Source organism: Pleurodeles waltl, chromosome 4_2 (genome assembly GCF_031143425.1).
Source record: "Pleurodeles waltl isolate 20211129_DDA chromosome 4_2, aPleWal1.hap1.20221129, whole genome shotgun sequence".
Taxonomy (NCBI): domain Eukaryota; kingdom Metazoa; phylum Chordata; class Amphibia; order Caudata; family Salamandridae; genus Pleurodeles; species Pleurodeles waltl.
In genome coordinates, this window is record NC_090443.1 from 859,901,032 (window position 1) to 859,922,671 (window position 21,640).

Sequence of the window (21,640 nt, forward strand, 5' to 3'; positions counted from 1 at the left end):
ATTATCTGCAGGCAATATCTGTGGATCGTGGCTATGGATTGAGGCCACACAAGAGATACACGTGAATGACTTGTTTATTAGGTCCTTGTGTCTGAGAACTGCAGAAAAGAAAATATGATCCACCGGGGGCAGTGGAAAGAAACTCCCTTTCAAATCAAGGAGCAGTGCAGGAAGGACAGCAGCAATGATGGGAGGGAGGGGGTGCAAGAGAAGGGACAACAGATGGCCAGAGTTGGCCAACAAAAAGTTGCTTGATGTACACTATTCACCAACAGAGCAAAGGAATTTCAAAAGGCAGGCCAAACAACTAACCAAAAGTGCTGGGCGTGTTGAAAGCCCATAGACTAAATACAACATGTCTCCAAAAGGCAGCGCAAGTGTTCCCTAGGCGAAACCTAAAAACAAGCCCACATTCTGATGTGTCAGACCTGCCCATCGGGCACTGCCTGATTGCCCTATAAGCCAGTCTGACATAGCTCCCAGGTGACACAGTCAGCAAATTATAATTCCTACTTGTCTCACATATATCGGGTGTAAAAGACAGGACAATCTCTAAGCAGCCACTGTGATGCTGTAAACTAAAATTCACAATGTGTACTAGAAAGGATAAGTCTGACATCATGAAAAATGCTGGCAGAATTTTAAAACAAATAATGTTACTCTTTTAGGTTTACTCCTATGTTTGGTTAAACAAATGAGTTTTTGAGAATTCACAAAAAAATCAGGAGTAGTGCAGCAAAGCTATTACAGTCTTATATTTCTAGGAGGAATCACTTACAAAATCATTTACACTTATAAAGATGGACATGGTGTACATTCACACGTGTAGAGACTTAGGAAAAGTGCATCTGTACTTGCTATCTTTTTTTTCTTCTGGAGGAAAAAAACTCACTTACAGAAATACCATCTCCACCAATTTTGGGAATATTCCTCTCCATTACAACCAAGGACACAGGATTATCCGGGAGGAGAGTAATTGTTCAATCATATCCAGGATAGGTATGTGCCTTGCACTATTGTGTGACTATCTATAGATGTACAAGTGTGTGGGTTAGCACAAGACTTCCAAGGTATCACTCACTTTGCATGCCCACAAACCCCAGAAACAAATTTACACTAATACTTTTACATCACATTAGCTTAATATTACTATATACATTTATGAGTGTAAATTCATATTTGTGAATGAACAATATGCTTTTATACTTATACCCTCCACCATCCCTGTGATTTTTGCACCTCCCAATGGGTCGCAAAGCAAAACCTACCTCATGAATATTAATGAGGCAGGTCTATTTGTGACCCACTGGGAATCCCAGAAACTGTAAAGCACGTTTTTGTACATTGGTATTTGCAATTACCAAATAGCTAATCACAAAAATGCGCAATTTGGTAAAAACAAACCTTTCCCTACGTACTTCTGGCCCCAAAAATCTTGCCGGGTACAGACGTGATGATTCTGCTCTAAATCATATTTTTTCACATGTTTACAATAAAGGACTGTGGAAACAATTTTAAAAAGTTTATATTTTTTATTTGTTTACATTTATTTTGTAATATAAAAAGTAAGCATTCCACTTCTCAATCTATTTATTTTTAACTAGTGAAATCTTCAAGTAGGATATGCAGATAGTAAACAGTGTTCAAAACAAACTTGTTTATCTTCTGTGCTTCATACTGCTTTTGCAACCTCTGAGGCATTGGTCACAAAAGCAGTGCTAGGGGTCGCAACAGGCAAGTCATGGGTCGCGGCTTCAAACCCTGGTGCTCCTAAATGACATCCATACCCATATCATAACAGTGGATTCCAGATAAACCTGGTTTTCAACCAGCAGTTCTAAGTATGTTGAGACCTGTGTGCCAATGTCCAAAACGGGAATCTTAAAATTGCAAGCATATCAAGCAAAGCGTTTTTCACTGAAATACCTGGGCGGATAGGAATTCACCCTCTTGATATGTGGCTAATTAATACCTTGCCACGTTTTGCAACCAAGAACCACCGCATGTGCACTGTTGCTATGAGTTTAACCCTACAAGGAAATGTCAGGTACCTTCTGGTGTGTGACAGCAAAGGTGTTTATCAAACTACAGTCCCATTTGTGTTTTTAAAAAAGGCGTTGGTTTTAAAGTAAAATATACATACACTGCATCCTTCTGCTCGATAACAACAGGAGTTTACTGTTCCTTTTTTCGAATTACATTTTTTTATATTATTTTGCAGCTTGATTAAAATTTACATTTGTTCAAATGGGCTAGGATTACATGAGCGGTAGTAATTTGTACTGAAGTGTTATATATTGTAATGGTGTGCTTGTTTCTCCAATATATTTTTACAGAGGACAAAGCTGTTTATTGGCATCAAAAATCCATATTTGTATATTACCTGAATTGCCAAAATACAGACACTCAATTGACCTAACCACTGCTAAAAGTAATAGCCTAAAATAGCGCCCACTTACAGGGTACTACATGCTGACTCGAAGATTCCCCATTATTTCGATAAAAATCATGTACATGGCGTAGATGGGAGCTGCATCATAAACCACAGCAGATGCGCATGATATACACCTCAGCTTACGGAAGCACTGGACCAGTGCTTAGTTTGATGTGTACTACTGAATATTGACACCGACAACATTGTGGTACAATAATATCGAGGACAAAATACTGAGGGACAAAATTTCGAAGGTAACCGCATAAACATTGAAATATAGATTTGCTATTCATATCTCTGCATTTACACACCTTGAAGATATATGTACAGAGTAGGTACATAAATGTGGAGATAGTTATTGAAAACCTACATTCACTTAGCTGTCAGTATTTCATTTTCGATATTCTGTCCTAGATATTGCGTGCCATCAATATTGTGGTTTTGATATTCAGGGGGCCTTAATTTGTAAAGGAGTAAATGCTGTGACCCAAAGCTCTGCTCAGAAGCACGCGGCCGGTGATTTACAATGACAAGGGTTCCGAAAACCAAGGCTGCTTAGTCTTGATTGCGCCTCGCCTCGTGCCTCTTCCTTGCACCACCAGACTCTCCCTGACCCTTTATCTCACTCTTGCAGGTTCTTTTTCATCCCTGCTTTCTGTAATTGTCTCTGCTTTTCCTTTTGCCTCGTTCTCATTGTGTCCCCTTTTGTGTATCTCTTGCTCAAAGTCTGTTCAGGGATAATAAGTGCTGGCCCCCAAAAATGAGCGCCGCTGCCACCCTCATGCAACTTCCAGCTCAAATGACTCTGGCAGGTGACTCGAGGGCACCACGAGGGCTCTTCACCAGCAAGGCCTGCGCGTGCGGCTGAGCTACGCCCCCCTTGGACGTGTGTTTCCCTGAAGCAATGTTGGTCACCAGCATCGCTTACATCACGAAGAGGACAGATTTATACTTTGAAGATTTACGGGTTTATCGTTCAACACTGACAAATCCAGATGTTTAGAGGTAGAACAAACAGGATATCTAAGGCAGACTAACTGAAAGCCTCTGTGAACTCTTCAGATGATGCAAAATGCATGTTTCAAGGCCTAATTGACTTGAGCAGCTTTGTTTATTGGCTCAGTAACTTTTAAATGGACCTTACATAAGTTTCCTTTCACTGGTAATTATGACAATACTCTGGAAAACATCCTGGAGATGCATTAGTGCGCTCTAAGCTCTTACGATGGAAAACAAAAGGAGCAAAGATTGCTTTTAAGTCCGTTTCAAACAGACAGCATTATATTATATTTATGAATTTACTAACAAATGGAAACAACCTAAAATAATATGCCATAAAAGAGAAGCTTAACCCTAATGCTTAGCACCTATTCTTCCAATTTGTCACCAAATACAGAAAAATGTAAAAAACATATTTCTTAACGGAGCAGATGAGGTTCGAGTCTCGGTGTCAGCTCAAATTCCTGTGATTCTGGGCAAATCTCTTAATCTCCCTGCGCCTTAAAAAAGTGAATGTGTCATTGTGTAATGTAACTGGTGCTCATGTAAAGTGCTCCAATACCTTTGGGTCAAGTTAGCTTTATATAAAACTGCAAAAAAAACAATGTTCTATCTTTTAATTCATAGCTCAGAGAACCCGGAACACTTGTAGAGACTCTCTTGCCTTGATTGAAAAACATCCGTCTTTACTCCACCCCCATTGTCTGTCAGCAGTTACTGTATCTTACCACCTAAAAGTACTCCTCACACATCGGCATTACTCAAATGAACTATGCAATCCACATGTGTTGTTTTTTCTTTATTATGATGTACCATATCACATAAAGCATGCACTGTGACCGCTAAGTTTAGTCTCAAAGTCTGCCCCACTTTTGGGAAGACAGATGTGTTAAGTTGTTGAAGAGCAGGAGCAGCTCTATCATCCTAGCTTGGACAGTGGTATGGGATTGCTTGCCATTGAAAGCTTTAGGGCATGTGCTGCTTTAGGCTGGAAATGTAACATTTGTTGGCATATCTAAACTAAACAGAGCATAAGGCAATAGCATAAACAAAACAACATATTTAAAAGCTAACAGGGCCCGTCATAACTAAACAATCAAAAAGTGATGCAACACAACAACTGGTGTACAATACAAAAAAATCACATTGGAGTAATAGAGCACAAAGAAAATACAGCATAGAAAAACAACTGAACACATCACCATCACAGTAAAATACCACAGCAGATATACACAATAGCTCTAGCCATGCATTACCACCTCCAGAATCCTGTTCATAACAAAGTGGTAAAAGGTGTCTAAAGCAAGCCCTGCATTAAGTTACCACCAAGGACACGGAATAGCACCAATTAAAAATGCCTTGTTATCGCCCAATATCTCCTCTGTTGTCTTTCACATTAATGGAATAAGAAACTATATAGTTTGATTTCAAATCAGGCAAATTTATTTCACTCTGATACCTTATCACATTGTTGATAGTTTATGTTTCTCACCTTTTTTGGTCTTTTCTGAATTTCCTTCACATGGTCAGATTAAAACACTACCTATATATTTATTTAGGTGTTTTGTATAGCACTAGCCATATTGCAACAGCATTGCAGTTCTCAGTTTTCCTGACAATATGACTATGGGTGGAAAATGATTGTGGCAATCACCTTAAGTCAAATCACCTTCATTTTCTGTGATCAGTGCTAATGATTCCAACTGATTTCAGAATGGAGTCCAGTGTCTTATAAGAGGAGTTGGTCTCGTTCTTCATTACCTAAATTAATAAAATGCTTAATTGCTCTTCTTCCTCAGAATCCTTCTAATGTAATCCACCCCATGTCAGCACTCATACCCAGAGTATTCCACTATCCAAAGTGAATTCTGTACACAGTTAAACCTCTTCCCTTGTCCATTGTCTTGAGAATGACAATGTCCAACAGATGTGTGCTTACATATATGATGCCTAAAATCGGTTCATCCTTGCACAAGATACTGTTAGATATGTGGTCTCTAGTACCCAGAGGTAAGCACCCCGTTAAAGTAGAGACCCTCACTCTAGTCAGGGTAAGGGAGCCACACAGCTAAAATAACCACTGCAAACCCCCTTGGTAGCTTGGCACAAGCAGTCTGGCTTATCTCAGAAGCAATGTGTTTAGTATTTGTACACACACACACAGTAACACAGTGAAAACACCACAAACGTACTCCACACCAGTTTAGAAGAATAGCCAATATTTACTTGTGTAAAACAAGACCAAAACGACAAAAATTCCACACATACAAGTAAAGATACGAATTTTCAAAGATTAAATCTTAGTAAAGCGCTTAGAAACACAATAACTCCAAATAGGGATATTATGGCATTTTAACAGATCATTCCCAACAGTCAGATGCCACTCACGAGGAAGTGCAGGCCGGTCATGGATTCTCATGGACCCCAGGTACAGTACTTTGGAAAACGATGAGGAAACAAAGACGCAGGTGAAACAAAGACTTTGGCGGCTGGATCATATGGACCTCCAAAGTCGTATTGGGACCCTTATTCTTTTTAAGCATCACCATCAGAAATTAGTCCAGTAACTGATATTTCAAAATAAGGAAAAATACAATAGTGGTAAGTATGACAGTTAAAACTGAAATAATACAGTACGTATGCTTCATAAAGGAATTTCTCTAATCTAAATTAAATTAGAATGCAATAGACTAAGGCATCAGTTCAGAAAGCCAATAGAGAGTTCTGGTGAGAGAATAAATACATAAGCATGAAGCTTCTGAACTTCAAAAAAAGAAAGGGTCAAGCTAGAAAGTACTCTCAGCTATAAATCAGCAGACACCAAACAAAACAGGGAATAGGCTCAAACCTAATCTCTCATTAACAGAGATATGGTCTAAAGAAACCCAGGGAGGGATCTCCAGAAATGTGAGTGAGAAAAGCTTCTCCTACTCTATGTAACACTCACTAATATAAACACAACAAATTGTAAATTGAAACTAGAATCACATTCTTCGTTCACAACATCAATAGGATTTCAGTATGATTACCTACTACAAATTTAATTCACAGTATATTTGTTAATTAACATGAACTTCTGCACATTTCTTTAAAATGTGTTTTGTTTAATAAATGAAGAACTTCGCTTTAGCACCGCCTTTGCCACTCAAATCTTCTCAATGATAGCTGAAGTCTGCTCTACTGTCTTAATAATAATAAGCGGTTAGTCACTTTCCATCTACAGCTTTCTTCTTGATTGTGCAGAGCATCAGTTGATCCCTTTAAATGTTATACAAGAAATACATGTGGCTGCTGCTGTTTTCAACATGATTATGTGCCATTTCATGTTGGCTCTCGACTCCAATGACAAAGTACAATGTGCTCTCCCACAGCATATTCACTTTTCCAATTTCATTCTCTTAAACTTTGGAAAACTATGTTATCCCTTAGAAGCACAGAGAACAAACAGGTGTGTATGGTACAATACAAATGCGAAATACCACTGTACAAAAATATTTTACCCAGCATTTTGACTACTAGAATATCATGAAAGTAATTCAGGTGGTCCGCCAAAACAATGAATAAAAAGTAACATGGGGCTTGACTATTGCTGCAATAATATTCTGATGTCAAAAGTATCATCAACATGAATGCTGCAGGTAAAAATATTGTTTTGTTAGGGTTTTTGTATCTTTGTTTAAAATAGCATTGTCTTTAATGTCATTGTTTTATGTTATGTTTTTTAAAAGATATTTTGTTACATTATTCTTTGAATTAGTTAACCTTTTTTAGGAACGGGATGTGTGCTTTTTAGGATAATATGGTATTCTTTTCATAAGGTTACAAAAATGCATTTAGTTTGTGTTGTGATTTATATTTTTTATCAGTTTTTTAATATCATATTAACATTTTTATAAATTGGTATATTTTTGCATATTCTTAGATATTTTTGAAATTGTTGAAAGGAGGATTGCATTTTTTATTGGGAAATTGGGCAGGGTGTTTTAAATGTTTTTTATAAGTGTTTTTATTTTATTTTGAATTTAAATTTGTTTACAATTTTCAAATATTTTAAGAATATCTGATTTATTATTACTTAATGTTTTTTTATTTATTTTATTTACATTATTAATTGTTTTTTTATATATCTTTTGAATGTTTTGTAATGATATGTATATTTATAGTTCTGCAAAGTATTTGTTTTTTTTATTGGTTGAGTAACTATTTTGTTCCTAGTATTATTTGTTTTTCAACACAATTATTTAGAGATTGGTTAGAATCATGTATTATTTTTCATTTAAATTCAATGTTTTCACCTTTTCCAAACAAATTGTAGTATTTTTATTTATATTTTTTAAAAGAGCATTGAAGTTGGAATAGTAAGTGTATCCCCCACTCAGAGTCCAACACTTCCCACAATGTGGCCTAGATTGGGGTGAAAATAGTAAATCTACCCTCTCAAAATTCAGCACTTTCCCTAATGTGGCTTAAATTAGAGTGGGAGTTGTAAACGTACTCCCCTGAAAGTCCACCACTTTCCCTACTGCGGCTTATATTGTAATTGAACTAATAAATCTACTCTGTCGGTGTGGCTAAGACTGCAGTGGAAACATAAAATGTATACCCTTTAATGCTTTATATTTTCTACAATGTATTTTAGGTTGGAGTGCTAAAATTAAATGTACAGTGTGTCAGCCTTAGGGTGTTTTTCCCCAAACTTTTTTCCCTACTTACCTCAAATTTTTGCTGAAATTCGTTTTCGTTGGCCTTAGGACTCTATGCACTTTACCACTGCTAAGCACTGCTAACCAGCACTACAATGCTTGTGCTCATTCCCCTGAACATTGATTGTCATATACCTAATTGCCATAATTGATTTAATTATAAGTCCCTTGTAGAGTGGTATATCATATACCAAGGGCCCGTAAAGTAAATGCTAACAGAGGGCCAGCAGCATGTCTTGTGCCAGGCACTTCAGCAGATCTCTAAAACATATTTACAGCAAGTAGGGGCAGCTCCACTAGTAATCCCCAAGCCAAGGTAGTTGAAGTATATGGATCAAAAATACACTGAACAATTAGCACCCAATATGTTGCAGTGCATCCACAAAACCAGGAAGGTACTCATTAAATCTTCGTCTGATAGTCTATCTGCTTGGGTTCTCTCTCTTTGGTTTCTCATTTTGTTGTTTTGGGATTTGGTTACTCCGTCATGTCGGAACTCGTCTCAAGTTGGTGATAAGTATTGTGAGTTAGGCAAGTCTGGGTTACTTTTAAGCTGAAGGATGAGGTCTGCTTCCTCTACAGTATATACTGTGTGCTGCCTACCTTTAAAAGAAAATAGCACCAGGAGGGGAACCCTACTTGTAAGGTTAATTGTTCTCACAGGAAAAAGACTGTTGCTTTATCCAACTCTTTGCGTTGAGCCAGTGCATAGTCCACAATGTCTTGAAAAATCTGTATGTCATCCCAGTTGTGCTGAATTTTTGTCTGGAAGATTTCTATCTTTTGTTTATAGAAGTGTTTTTTAGGTAGTACATCTTGAGTGAGGTTTAATTTCTTCTAGAACTTTGAATACACTCTGTGAGTGTGATCCAGAAGGATGTCCAGCTCGGTGGAGACAAAGAGTAGCCTACAAAGGTTGTTGAACATATGCAAGGAGCTCAGGTTCCAAAACTGCCATATTAATCATGCTGCTATACTTCTTTTTAGTTCTGTTCCATATCAAAAGATACGTTTATACTCCACACAAGTAGGAACAGTGTTTCCAGGATGAACTGGACAAATATAGCCTGCTTCAAATTATGTGATCTTGCAGGTTCAGGCTTCAGATATTTCCACTTAGCAGCTGTATCATTGTTGTAGGCACTATCCAGAGTTGGTTACGTATTGCTGAAGACTACACAATTCAGATGTAAACAGCATGCACGGCCACCACACTACCTTATGCTATTTGTCACAGATTAAGCCAGTCATCTGCTTTTCACCCAGCATACCTTGCACTATGGAACTCTTAGGCTCGAGCATATAAATATTAAAATACAAGTCCCAGAATACAAAGTGCTTTTGGCTAAGAAAGCACAACAGTCTTAATGTGTCACTCATGATAGAACCCTATTACTGATGGGCTCATGAATAGTTTTTAAGGCCACATCAGTGCAAATGACAGTGACCTGCTTCGCCTATTCCTCAGCTGGGCTAGAGAAAACATTGGCAACACCAAACTCCTGTGTGAATTGTGCTCTCAGCAGCACACCTAGATCACTACAGAAAGCCAAGTCCGCAGACTGTTACTCATTTTAAAACTGACACTTGGAACAATAAACCCCTCAGATGCCAAAAATATCACGAGAGGTTTGCCATCAAGTAAGGGAGAGATATACATTAGAAGTGATGCCAGATTTTATTTTGAAGTTGAGTTCATCTTCACAGCAGGGTCCTGTTACAGTAAGGTCAACCTCAGCACTATGTTCCAGAAGAAAAATTAGTTTATTTGGTTCCCTTGGCCTCTATTTTGCCGGGAAAGGCATCACCGCTCAAAAATAGAAAACAAAACAGTAAAGATTAAAATGGATCATCTTAAAATATTGACTTTTTGATTCAAAAGTACGAAATGGAAATAACCACCTTTGATTCAGGACATCTTACTGCAAATAGTCTGTATACTCGTGTTGTCTCATTTTCAGAGTCAACAATGAATTGATTGATTGATTTCTTTATGTGCATGATTAATTAAAATCTTAGCAAAACAAACGAAGTACATGGTCACTGCAACTACGTGCTTATGAATGATCCATGAATTTCAACACAGTACATAACGTTGTTAAACAAGATCATTAAAACTATTGCAAGCCTCAAGTCACATAGAAGAACTCTGAAATCCCTTAAAATATAAAGGAAATTTTTAAAAACCTACATTCGCTGTATAATACTTTACACGAGTCCGTTAAAACTATTCTCCGTATAAGATAATTCCAAATGCTGAAAGAGTCAACACTGAATTAAAAGTAGCACAATTTAACAAATCTTAGCAATGCCAATACACATAGGTTTAGAGGTGCAGCTGCATTCATGTGTTTCAGCTTTTTACCTAAGCTTTCTTGGTCCCCTTCTTCTGGCTACTCGGGCAACCTTGAGATGGAATGCAGCACAATATAGAATGAAACAGCATATAATTTAAGTTTATTGAAAACACCAAGAAGCATTAATGTTAAAACATTCAAAGGAAATGAGTGAGATGCAAACAGATGAGAGCGTAACTGGCATAATTCTCTCTAGCGCAATTATTTGATCCAACATTTAGCAACATTTTCTTAGTGCAAAATGCACCCTCACATCAAAAATGGACCCAAGGATTCATTTTCTGTCAAGAAAATAGCATTAAACGCCACAGGACACACACAGCAGTTGCCAGCAGTTGCTTGCTCTTTCTTAGATCGTTAAGCCTGTGGTAGGATTTTAGGGCCAATTTACTCTTAATTACTCAAGTTGGTGTAATCACGTAAATTTGGTAATTTCCCATCACAACAGTAATGTATATTAAGAGAAATTACTCCAATTACTCCTCGTAAATAATTTTCCCCAGTCCTAATAAGTAACCATTCTTGTCACTTTGCCAAGCTCCTCCGACTAGGCCTCTGGGGTCAGCACACAACTTGCAATGGCACACCACTTCCGATAGATGGCCGACAGACAGGAACTGGAACAGGTCAAAGGGGCAGGACGAGATCATAGAGCGTGGTGGAGAACAGCCTTCAGTTAGAGGCCATCTCTAAATAGATAGATACGACAATAATGAAGCCAGCACTTACCAGTGTCACGTTTGTGTCCCCGTGGAAAGTTACATCGATTTATTGTCGCTCATTGAGAACACTGTCCGTCAATGTTGTAGTTAGGAACACTGCGCCCCTGTAGTAATGACACGTCACTTGAACAGTCCACGGTATAGTTCTATACCAACAAACATTTCTGTCCAATTGTTTAGCAAGCGCTTTAAAACTGTTGCCATGGAGGATCGGTGTTCTCCAAACAAACATTAGTAATAAATAACAAAAATAAGGATACCAGTAATCTAGTTCATATTTGGAACTGTGGGTGTGAACTGTGAAAGAGAAAAATTAACCCTAGCACAGAATTAGAAACGAGAAGGCGGTGTACATTCGAGGCCAGAAATTACTCCCCGTCCAATATTATGCATTAGTGCTGTAATAATGTGAGGGCAGGTGGTAGTTTGACCGTGCCTCGGGTAGAGGTTGGGTTCTACATAAAAATGAGCCTCCATTGCACCCAAAAAAGCTTAAACTGATGCGTGCGTACAAGAGAGTTGATTGGCAGTATCCCTGGTGCAAATACTCTGCTTACCATAAACTTGTTTTGCAGAGCAAGGTCGCTCTTTTGCATTTATTGTTTATCGGTGCCTCCGTGTACTCGGGTCCAAAAATGCCCCACTTGTAACCATCCTTAACTTGCTCTGCTGAGGAATCAATTACTTCCTCATCTTTTTCAGACCTAAAGTTAATGCTAAGACAACTAGTTTACGAAACAGTCGGAAGTGTCAGCAATCACACAGCAATTGCCTCTTTAAAAAGAATATCGTGTCATATTTACAAGAATGTGGCGCATTGGTCCCATGCACCACTTTTCTTATGTGCCCTACAGGCACCTAACGACACTGTGGTTGCACCGTACTTACAATACGGCTCACTATGGCAGTCATTAGGCCAACAGCGTCAACAATATTGACGCTATTGTGGAACTTTGCACGATCAGCGAAAAAAATGATGGTGCTAATCCTGCAAAGAAAAGGGAGGCCCACTGAAAGCAGTGGGAGCATTATTTTAGTGCCTGCCTTAGGCAGGCAGTAAGAATTATGCTAAAAATTACATAGTGAAAGCTTGTAAATTTCAAAGCTCAATTTTTCCAGGCCTCCTAACTGGAAAACGCCCCTCTTGCATACATTATGCCTGGCAAAAGCATAATGTGGCGCATGGGGTTACAAAGTGGTGCAATTAATGTATTGCACCACTCTGTAAATATGGCGTAACAAAAAGGTCACTCTAACGCATTAGCATTAAAAAATGGCACTAATGTGACGGAGGGGGCTTGTAAATATGCCCCATAATTGTTCTCCAGAACGATGCCCACAGAACTGAGTCAGCGCTTTCCAGTTCTACGACCCATCAGACGTTGTGAGCACTATTCACCAGGAGGGGTTCTTTCATCCCTTCAGTGGAACTACGGGCAGTGAAGGCAGTAAATTGGTTTACCTCGCTTATGGCCAGGGTCACTGGAATTATGTGATTCTGCAGCTGCGGCATTAGTTCACATAATTAAGAATTTGCTGCATTTGGCATATGATCCATCATCTGCTGCAGATTTTAACAACATTTGTTTCTAGCTCAAATAAACTAAAAGTGACCAAACACCTGGTGATGTGTTCGTGCTCAGTGAACAACCCTTTGTAAAGGTTAACTGGTCATCCATCAGTTGTTTATTTCATCATTTTGTTGTTAAACTGGCACTAATGAGGTGAAATGTTTGCCCAGACGGTATTATCATGAGTAAAAATTACAAAATAATGAAGCTATGCTATCAGAAAATGCGCCACATTATGCCGCATTATTTGCCTTTTCTTGCTGCATAGTTTAGTGAACCGTGCTGACCTTCCGCATAATTCCAGGGGCCTGTGTATAGCACCTACTCATTAAAGGTGCCATAGTCCTTCTGTGTTGATCAACGAACGACCAAAGTACTAGCTTGGAAGGACTGGGAGGTTTGAATGTGCCACAGGGACTGGGAGGGTAACCTATACTCTTTCCAGGCCTTGACCTTCCAAAAGTATGTTAGTCAGTAATCTAGGTCCTTAAAAAACAAACTTTAACATATAAACCATGACAATACTCCTTTCAAGGTACTTGGCATAACATCTGACACCCACATGTCACATGGGTTTGACTGTCACGGGTATAAGTATGCTTCTAATACGCTTTGCAGAGAAAAACACTGAGCAGGATGTTTGTAGGTTGCCTTACAATTTGCTCACCATACAATGAAACTGCGATATTTTTTAATGTCAAAAGATGTAAAGAGGCAGAATATTACTTCTCATTAACTGTCTAGAATGATCATCATCCTTTTTGGTAACATGTAACACATAACTGCAAAACTGTATCCATTCCTTGTTTTCAGAGTGCAATTTACGAACATCCTTCAAGGGTCTACAAAGAAACAGATGTTTGAGAAGAATGAAAATCAGTAAGCCATGCATCTTGGAGGCAATTTAATACACATGCAAGGGAAATAAGAAAATTTTAAAAAATACACGGGGGCATAAAAAAAAGATAATGTTGGTGACAGTCTGTAAGTGCTATTTGGCACCTGAATACATTCTGGTAAACTAGTAATAAGGGTACTTAATTTAAATGGCAAGCAAATTATTTAATTTCTCCTTAGTAAGTGTTAAACATTTTCATGCCATCTCAAAGGAGGCACTTGTTTCTCGTTGGCGGCCATACTGTTTCGATGACTGCCAACTTTGAGAATCACAAATTTAGAATGCACAAGGGGACTAGTGAAAGGTGTATTGGTATGAAATTTTATGCGTTTATATTTTAGGCAGCTAAAATAAACTTTGTAGCAGGTATTACCTCAAAAGTTGCGTTCGCTCCCCGACTAAATACACTAGGTGCATTTCACAACACAAATAGTCCTAGTAGAACCCAGCACATGCAGAAATAAGCAATACTTTAAAGATACCGATTTGTTATGTTATGTTGTCATGTCATGATATGTTACTTTACGTTACGTGTTTATTGAACATGTAATTATCAAAATATTGGCGTCCTGGCACAAGTAATGTTGCTATATCACCATTACAGACCTTTTTCAGCCTGATTCACTAAAAAGCAGTAAATCCGCATCCCAAAATGTAGGTCTATTGCAAGTGCAGATTTTCTACGGTTGCAATTCACAAACGTTTACAGAAGCTCTCCGGAAAGCTGCTTAAGGCACAGATTTCGAGGTCTATTCAGGAGAATATTATGTAGCAATTCACAAGGGTTTCTGCTCCACCTTAAGGATGTCTCAATAGTAGAAAAGACCACAAAGAGGGAATGGGTTCCCCATGGGCGTCAATTCACCAAAATGCCAGGGGTAGCGGAAGTGACATCACGCACCCTTTGACTTCCACTTTCACTCACAGACACATACACACAAATTCACACTTACACAAACACTCTCTCACATAAACACACTCTCACCCGCAAGCACTCACACCACACAACATACATTTAAAAGTATTTTTGCTTACCTCAGCTTCCATGGGAGGGCATATTCACATTTTTATTATACTAATACAGAATAATATTTTATTATTCACTATTAATGTAATAAAAAATTGTCAGGAACAAAGAGAGCGGAGCCCCAACTGAGGTCCCTGTCACTGTGTTCCTGGCACTGAATTTTCCACCTCTGAAGCCAGGGGTCGCAAAGGGCAAGCCAGGGGTCGCAGCTGCAATCCCTAGTAACTCCTAAATAAATCCATGGGTTCCCCGGTGCAAATACACATTTTTTCTGTTGGAGAAGTCCATTCCCCTTCCCATCATGGAAGGGAAGGACTCTTCTGAAAGACCACTCCCCACACAAATTTCCTCCCCCCTGTCCATAGTCAGGACACTTGCGAGGGACTACGGTGAGGCGGGGAGCCTCTGATGAGGCTTCCTTCCCTGCCCATCTCTCCAGACGTGAGCAGGCACCGAAGCGGGTGCCTGCTTGTGCCCCGGGGGCGCTCCTTGGTGCATGCTTCACCCTGGGGTCACAGTAGGAGCATGCTCGCTCCTTTCCTTTCTTTTAGTGGTGCACGGGGGCACCGGGGACTGCACGTCTCTTGTGCTTGAAGAGAGCAGCCCACCCAGGCTCCGGCGATGATCCGCATCCCCGAAAAGCACTTTCAAAGCACTACACCAATAATGCCACTGCTCTCACCAGATGCTGGGGGCATAAAGAAAAGCGCTCTCCAGGCGCTATGCCCTTTGAAGAAAAGCGCTCCTCTTGCGCTGAACAGTGGATGCTCACAGGTTGCAGAGGGCAGGGGCCACAGCACCCAGCCTCTGGGGACAGAAAAAAAAGGGCCAGGTCCAACAGTAGTGCTATAAAACAAATGCATATGAGAGAGGAGCTATAGAGAGATGAGAGGCACTGATGGAGTGTGTTAGTGTGGGAATTCGTGGAGGAAGTTGTCATTGGGGAACACCAAAAAGAATGCCACACTAGGTGCCACCAGGTCTAAAGCCGGACCTGTTTGGTCCTGTCTGGAGCCTGCTGTTGGAATCCCTTTGGGGGGTTGGGTCTCCTCAGGTCAGGGCCTCAGAGCCCCAGCTGAACCTCAGGCACAAGGCAATAGGGAGGTCTCACAGAGTTCCGACCCGGGGCCAGATCACTGCTTTTCTCCCAGCCTAGCGAGGGACCACTGCCTACTGCCTGCAGGACCCTGTCCCTGCACTTTGCAAGAATGCTGGCCAGATAAAGGAGCCCAAGGCTGAGGTGTTCCATCTGCATCAGCTGTCACCCAAGGTGCCCTAGTACTTTGTCCCTAATAATCTGGAGAAAAGCCAGCCACCTACCTTTCTTGCAATCCATACACACAGAGCGACAGAGGATTTCATTAGAGCAAATGTGTCCAACCTCCTGGTGCCCTGGCTGGGCTTAAAGAGTCAAATGAACCCTCATCCGGATGTCCAGATCAGCCTGGCCCTCTGGGCACATTATGCATTCCCACAGCATGAATGACAAGATGGCTTTGCTTGACGGACATCTATGTGGTCGCACCATTTCTTACCAATCAGATTCCTCTCATCCTTTGAGGGGCTCCCCCTGCTGGGTTCTTGGAGCCTAAGCTAAGTTCCAGTCATGGGACTGTGTGGAAGGGCCTCACGATCTATGACCCGGGTCCAGTCAGAGCTTTTTGAGGGAGCCCTCCCTAGGCCTGCTGGAGTCCTCTTAGGACACTTTACAACACAGCAGACCAGAGAATGGAGCCAGGAAAGAAGGTTTCCACCCATGGGCCTGATGGAGCTCTGTCTTGGTGCCCTGTCAGAGCTTCTTATCTTAACCTGGCCAGGCAGGGGGAGCACTCCCTAGACCTGTAGTACCCCTTCTAGGGCACTTTGTGACAATGCGAGCTAGAGAATGGTGCCCAAGGATGGAAGCTTCTGCCTCAGCACCAACTGGAGCTCTTACACAACGTCCTGTAATTGCTTTTTTACTTGGCCAAGCAGGTGAGCCCTGCTGGGGCCTGAGGAGCCCTGTCCCATACTCTAAATGACACAGTAAGCCGCAGAAGGAAGCCCAAGGCCCACCATAGCTCAGACCATGGGGCCCGGTCAGAGCTTTTTTACCCATATAAGCAGAAGAACCCTATTCATACCTGTGAGATCCCTTCCAGGGCATTTTGCAGCACGGCATGCTGGAGAATGAAGCCCTGGGAGAGAGGCTTCAACCCTGAGGATAGCTTGTCTGAGCTTCTTAACCTAGCCAAGCAGGGGAGTTCTCCCCTGGGCCTGCGGCACCCCTTCCGGGGCACTTTGAGGCTCAGTGGGGACGAGAATGGAGCCCAGGATGGTTGATTGTACCTCAGGGCCAACCACAGCTCTGACTTGGAGTACGAACAGAGCTTTTTCATGCTGCCAAACAGGAGAGCCCTCCTGGTGCCTGTGGGGCTATATCTTGGGCACTTTGCGACATGATGGGATGGATAATGGAGCTCTGGATGGGGGCTTTAACTCCAGGGCCAACCAGAGTTATGACCCAAGGCCCAGTCAGAGCTTTTTCACTGTCAAAACAGGAGACCCTTCCTGGTTCCTGTAGAACCCCATCCTAGGCACTTTGGGAGGCAGCGGGCTGGACCATGCACTCCAGGTCACAGCGGCCTCGTCTAGGCCCCCGCCCCACAGAGCACTACCCATTCCTGTAGTCCGTACACACGTAGTGACAGAAAAGACATTCAAGAGAATGTTTCCAGCCTACTGGGGCCTTGGCTGGGCTTAAAGTTTCACATGGATCCTCATTGAGACTTCCAAGGCAGCTGGGAATTCTAAACACTGAGACCTGAAGAAAATTATGGGGGTGATTCTAACCCTGGCGGTCGGTGATAAAGCGGCGGCAAACCCGCCAACAGGCCGGCGGTCCAAAAAATGGAATTCTGACCCTGGCGGGAACCGCCAACACAGCCCGCCACATTAACACTCCGACCGCCACGGCGGTACAGACAAACAGCGCGGCGGTCACCGCCAACAGGCAGGCGGCAGACAATGTACCGCCCACACTATCATAACTCACCAATCTGCCACCTTTTCCGGGGCGGGAGCACCGCCGATAAAAACACGGCGGAAACAGACCACGAACGGGAAAACGCTCACCTCTACGCACTCCACGAGGAAGGAGGACAGCATGGAACCCGAATTAAACATCCTACCTGCTCTCGTCTACCTGCTCATCTACCACGAGTACGAACGCCGGCGCAGACGACAACGGTGAGTACTGCACCTACGACACACGGGAGGGGGGAGGAGGAAAGGTTACGGCCACACACATATGCGACCCCCACCCCCCAAACTATGTACACACCAATGCAGAGCAACAAGTCACAGTGACACCACCCAAACCCCCCTGAAAAATGCAAAGACATAATTAAATTGTGAATAAAAATTTATGTAAAAAATAGGCTCTGAAAAATATAGGTCAACTATGCAAAATATCCATACCAAAATAATTCTATATACAGTGCAATGGATAACCGAGGCAATTAGTCCTGTACATCAAAAGTAAATCGAAGTGTCCGTGGGCCAAAGTGTAACAACACAAGGGCAAAGCCCACACAGGAGACCTGAGTCCTTTGGAGAGAACACTGCAGGGGCATCTGATGAAAAAACTACAGGCACCTCAAGGGGAAGGGAAGGGGGGGCACCACAGCCACATGAGTCCACAACGCCAGATCCACGAAGGGGCCACCATGCCCAATGTGCCATCCTGGGGAGTGCAAAGCCACAGTCTCTCAAGTCTCTACAGTGGGTGGGCTGCCCACTGTGCCATCCTGGGGAGTGCAAAGCCACAGTCTCTCAAGTCTCTACAGTGGGTGGGCTGCCCACTGTGCCATCCTGGGGAGTGCAAAGCCACAGTCTCTCAAGTCCCTACAGTGGGTGGTTTGCCCACTGTGCCATCCTGGGGAGTGCAAAGCCACAGTCTCTCAAGTCTCTACAGTGGGTGGGCTGCCCACTGTGCCATCCTGGGGAGTGCAAAGCCACAGTCTCTCAAGTCTCTACAGTGGGTGGGCTGCCCACTGTGCCATCCTGGGGAGTGCAAAGCCACAGTCTCACAAGTCTCTACAGTGGGTGGCTTGCCCACTGTTACATCCTGGGGAGTGCAAAGCCACAGTCCATCAGGTGGATTACAGTCTCCACTGGTCAAGGAGGAGGCATGGTGGGCACAGTGAACCGTTAACAGTGCTTGACAGGAAGGGCCCAGCGGAGCGGTGCTTGAGACGGCAGTGCCCAGCGGAGCGGTGCTTGACAGGAAGGGCCCAGCGGAGCGGTGCTTGACAGGAAGGGCCCAGCGGAGCGGTGCTTGAGACGGCGGTGCCCAGTGGAGCGGTGCTTGACAGGAAGGGCCCAGAGGAGCAGTGCTTGACAGGAAGGGCCCAGCGGAGCAGTGCTTGACAGGAAGGGCCCAGCGGAGCGGTGCTTGAGACGGCGGTGCCCAGCGGAGCGGTGCTTGACAGGAAGGGCCCAGCGGAGCGGTGCTTGACAGGAAGGGCCCAGCGGAGCGGTGCTTGAGACGGCGGTGCCCAGCGGAGCGGTGCTTGACAGGAAGGACCCAGCGGAGCGGTGCTTGAGACGGCGGGGCCCTGTTCAGCGGTGCCTATCTTCACGGCGGGGCCCTGTTCAGCGGTGCTCTTCTGCACGGTGGGGCCCTGTTCAGCGGTGCCTATCTTCACGGCGGGGCCCTGTTCAGCGGTGCTCTTCTGCACGGCGGGGCCCTGTTCAGCGGTGCCTATCTTCACGGCGGGGCCCTGTTCAGCGGTGCCTATCTTCACGGCGGGGCCCTGTTCAGCGGTGCCTATCTTACCGGCGGGGCCCTGTTCAGCGGTGCCTATCTTCACGGCGGGGCCCTGTTCAGCGGTGCTCTTCTGCACGGCGGGGCCCTGTTCAGCGGTGCCTATCTTCACGGCGGGCCCTGTTCAGCGGTGCTCTTCTGCACGGCGGGGCCCTGTTCAGCGGTGCCTATCTTCACGGCGGGGCCCTGTTCAGCGGTGCCTATCTTCACGGTGGGGCCCTGTTCAGCTGTGCCTATCTTCACGGCGGGGCACTGTTCAGCGGTGCTCTTCTGCACGGCGGGGCCCTGTTCAGCGGTGCCTATCTTCATGGCGGGGCCCTGTTCAGCGGTGCTCTTCTGCACGGCGGGGCCCTGTTCAGCGGTGCCTATCTTCACGGCGGGGCCCTGTTCAGCGGTGCCTATCTTCACGGCGGGGCCCTGTTCAGCGGTGCCTATCTTCACGGCGGGCCCTGTTCAGCGGTGCTCATCCAGTAAGTCAAGGGAGCCAAACCTGGCCTGGACTCCCTGCTCAGTCGCCCTCCGACCGTGATGTTTCTGGACCCTTCGGTGACGGAGTCCTGGGCCCTTTGGTGTCCTCCCTTACAGCTGGGATGTGGCATGTGGGGCCCACCTGCTCCGCGCTCCTGCTGCCTGACTTCTCCACCCTGCTGCCCTTTCGCTCCTTAGATGTGGCTCTCGGGCCCTTGCCTCCCCTAGATGTTGTGGCAGGTGAAGTGGGCGAACTTTGCTCCTTGGGGGCAGCCGTGTCAGTCCTCTCACGGCGGCCCTTTTGTTTCCTGGTCCTCTTGCCTGGGGGGGGCTGGATGTGTCCTTGCTGCTGATTGAAGTGTCACTGCTGGCAAAGGGTGGACTCCAGAACCCATGCACAACAGTGACACTCGAAGCTGGGCTGGTGGTGGCTGAGGTGCTCTTGGGACTCTTTGCAGATGGAGGGGGTGGGTCATCGGAGGGAAAGAGGTTAAGATTAGTGAGGAAAAGTTTTTTAGGACCAAGGTAAAGGGTAGGAGAAGTGGTGATGGGAGTGGAGGAAGAGGATGTGGTTGTAGGAGAGTCAGGTGTGCTGTCATTGGGTGAAGGTGCTGGTGCTGTAGGCTGTCGTGAGGTGGATGGCTGTTGGGTGGGTGGCTGCCTGCGTTTGTGTGTCTTGGAAGAGGGGGTGACAGACACAGTGGGAGAGGACACAGGGGACGTGTAAATGGCAGTGGGGGTGGTGACTGCACGCGTGCGGACTGTACTGGAGGGTGTGGTGGTGATGGAAGCACTGGCTGATGTTGGTGTGCATGCAGGTGTGAGTGTAGACGTCACAGGGAGGGAGGAGGGAGACGAGGAGGAGGGGGACACAGAGGTGGTAGTGACTGTTGGAATGTCTGCATCTGGGTGTTGCTTGGGTGAGTGTTTGTGGGATCTGTGGTGCCTGTGTCTGGATGAGCTGCCCTTGGGTGTTGAGGTGTGTGCAGGCTGGTCAGATGGTGTGGATGGGATAGGCTGAGGAACAGGAGACAGAGACAGGGTGGAGGCAGTCAGAAGAGGGAGGCTGGAAACAGGGACAATGGCTGCCGTCAGTGCTGAGGCCAGAGCAGTGAACGATCGTTGATGGGCAGCCTGACCCGAATGAATGCCCTCCAGGTAGGCATTGCTCCGATGCACCTCCCTTTCTACCCCCTGGATGGCATTCAAAAGGGTAGTCTGCCCAACAATGAGCGTCCTCAGGAGGTCACTGAGCTCCGCACTGAGGGCAGCAGGGGTGACAGGGGCAGGGGCTGAGGTGCCTGGGGTGAAGGAGACGCCCGCCTTCCTGGGCGAGCGGGCACGGAGCGTAGGCTGAGGGGCTGCTGGGAGGGCGGGGCTGGTGCGCTGGGTGGCGGCTGTACCTGTAGAGGCGGGGGGCACGGATGTTGCCGCCACCGCTAGGGAGCACCCATCCGAGGACGTGTCTGTGTCACTGGTCTCACCACTGGTCCCCGTTGTGGTGCTCCCCTCGCCCTCCGGATCACTGGTGCCCTCGGTGTCTGTTCCTGGGCCCACCGGGGCCTTGTGACTTGCAGCTCCCTCGTGTTCCGATGCCAAATCTCCTCCGCCTGATGATGCTAATGCACACATGCACAAGAAGATGAAGAAGAAG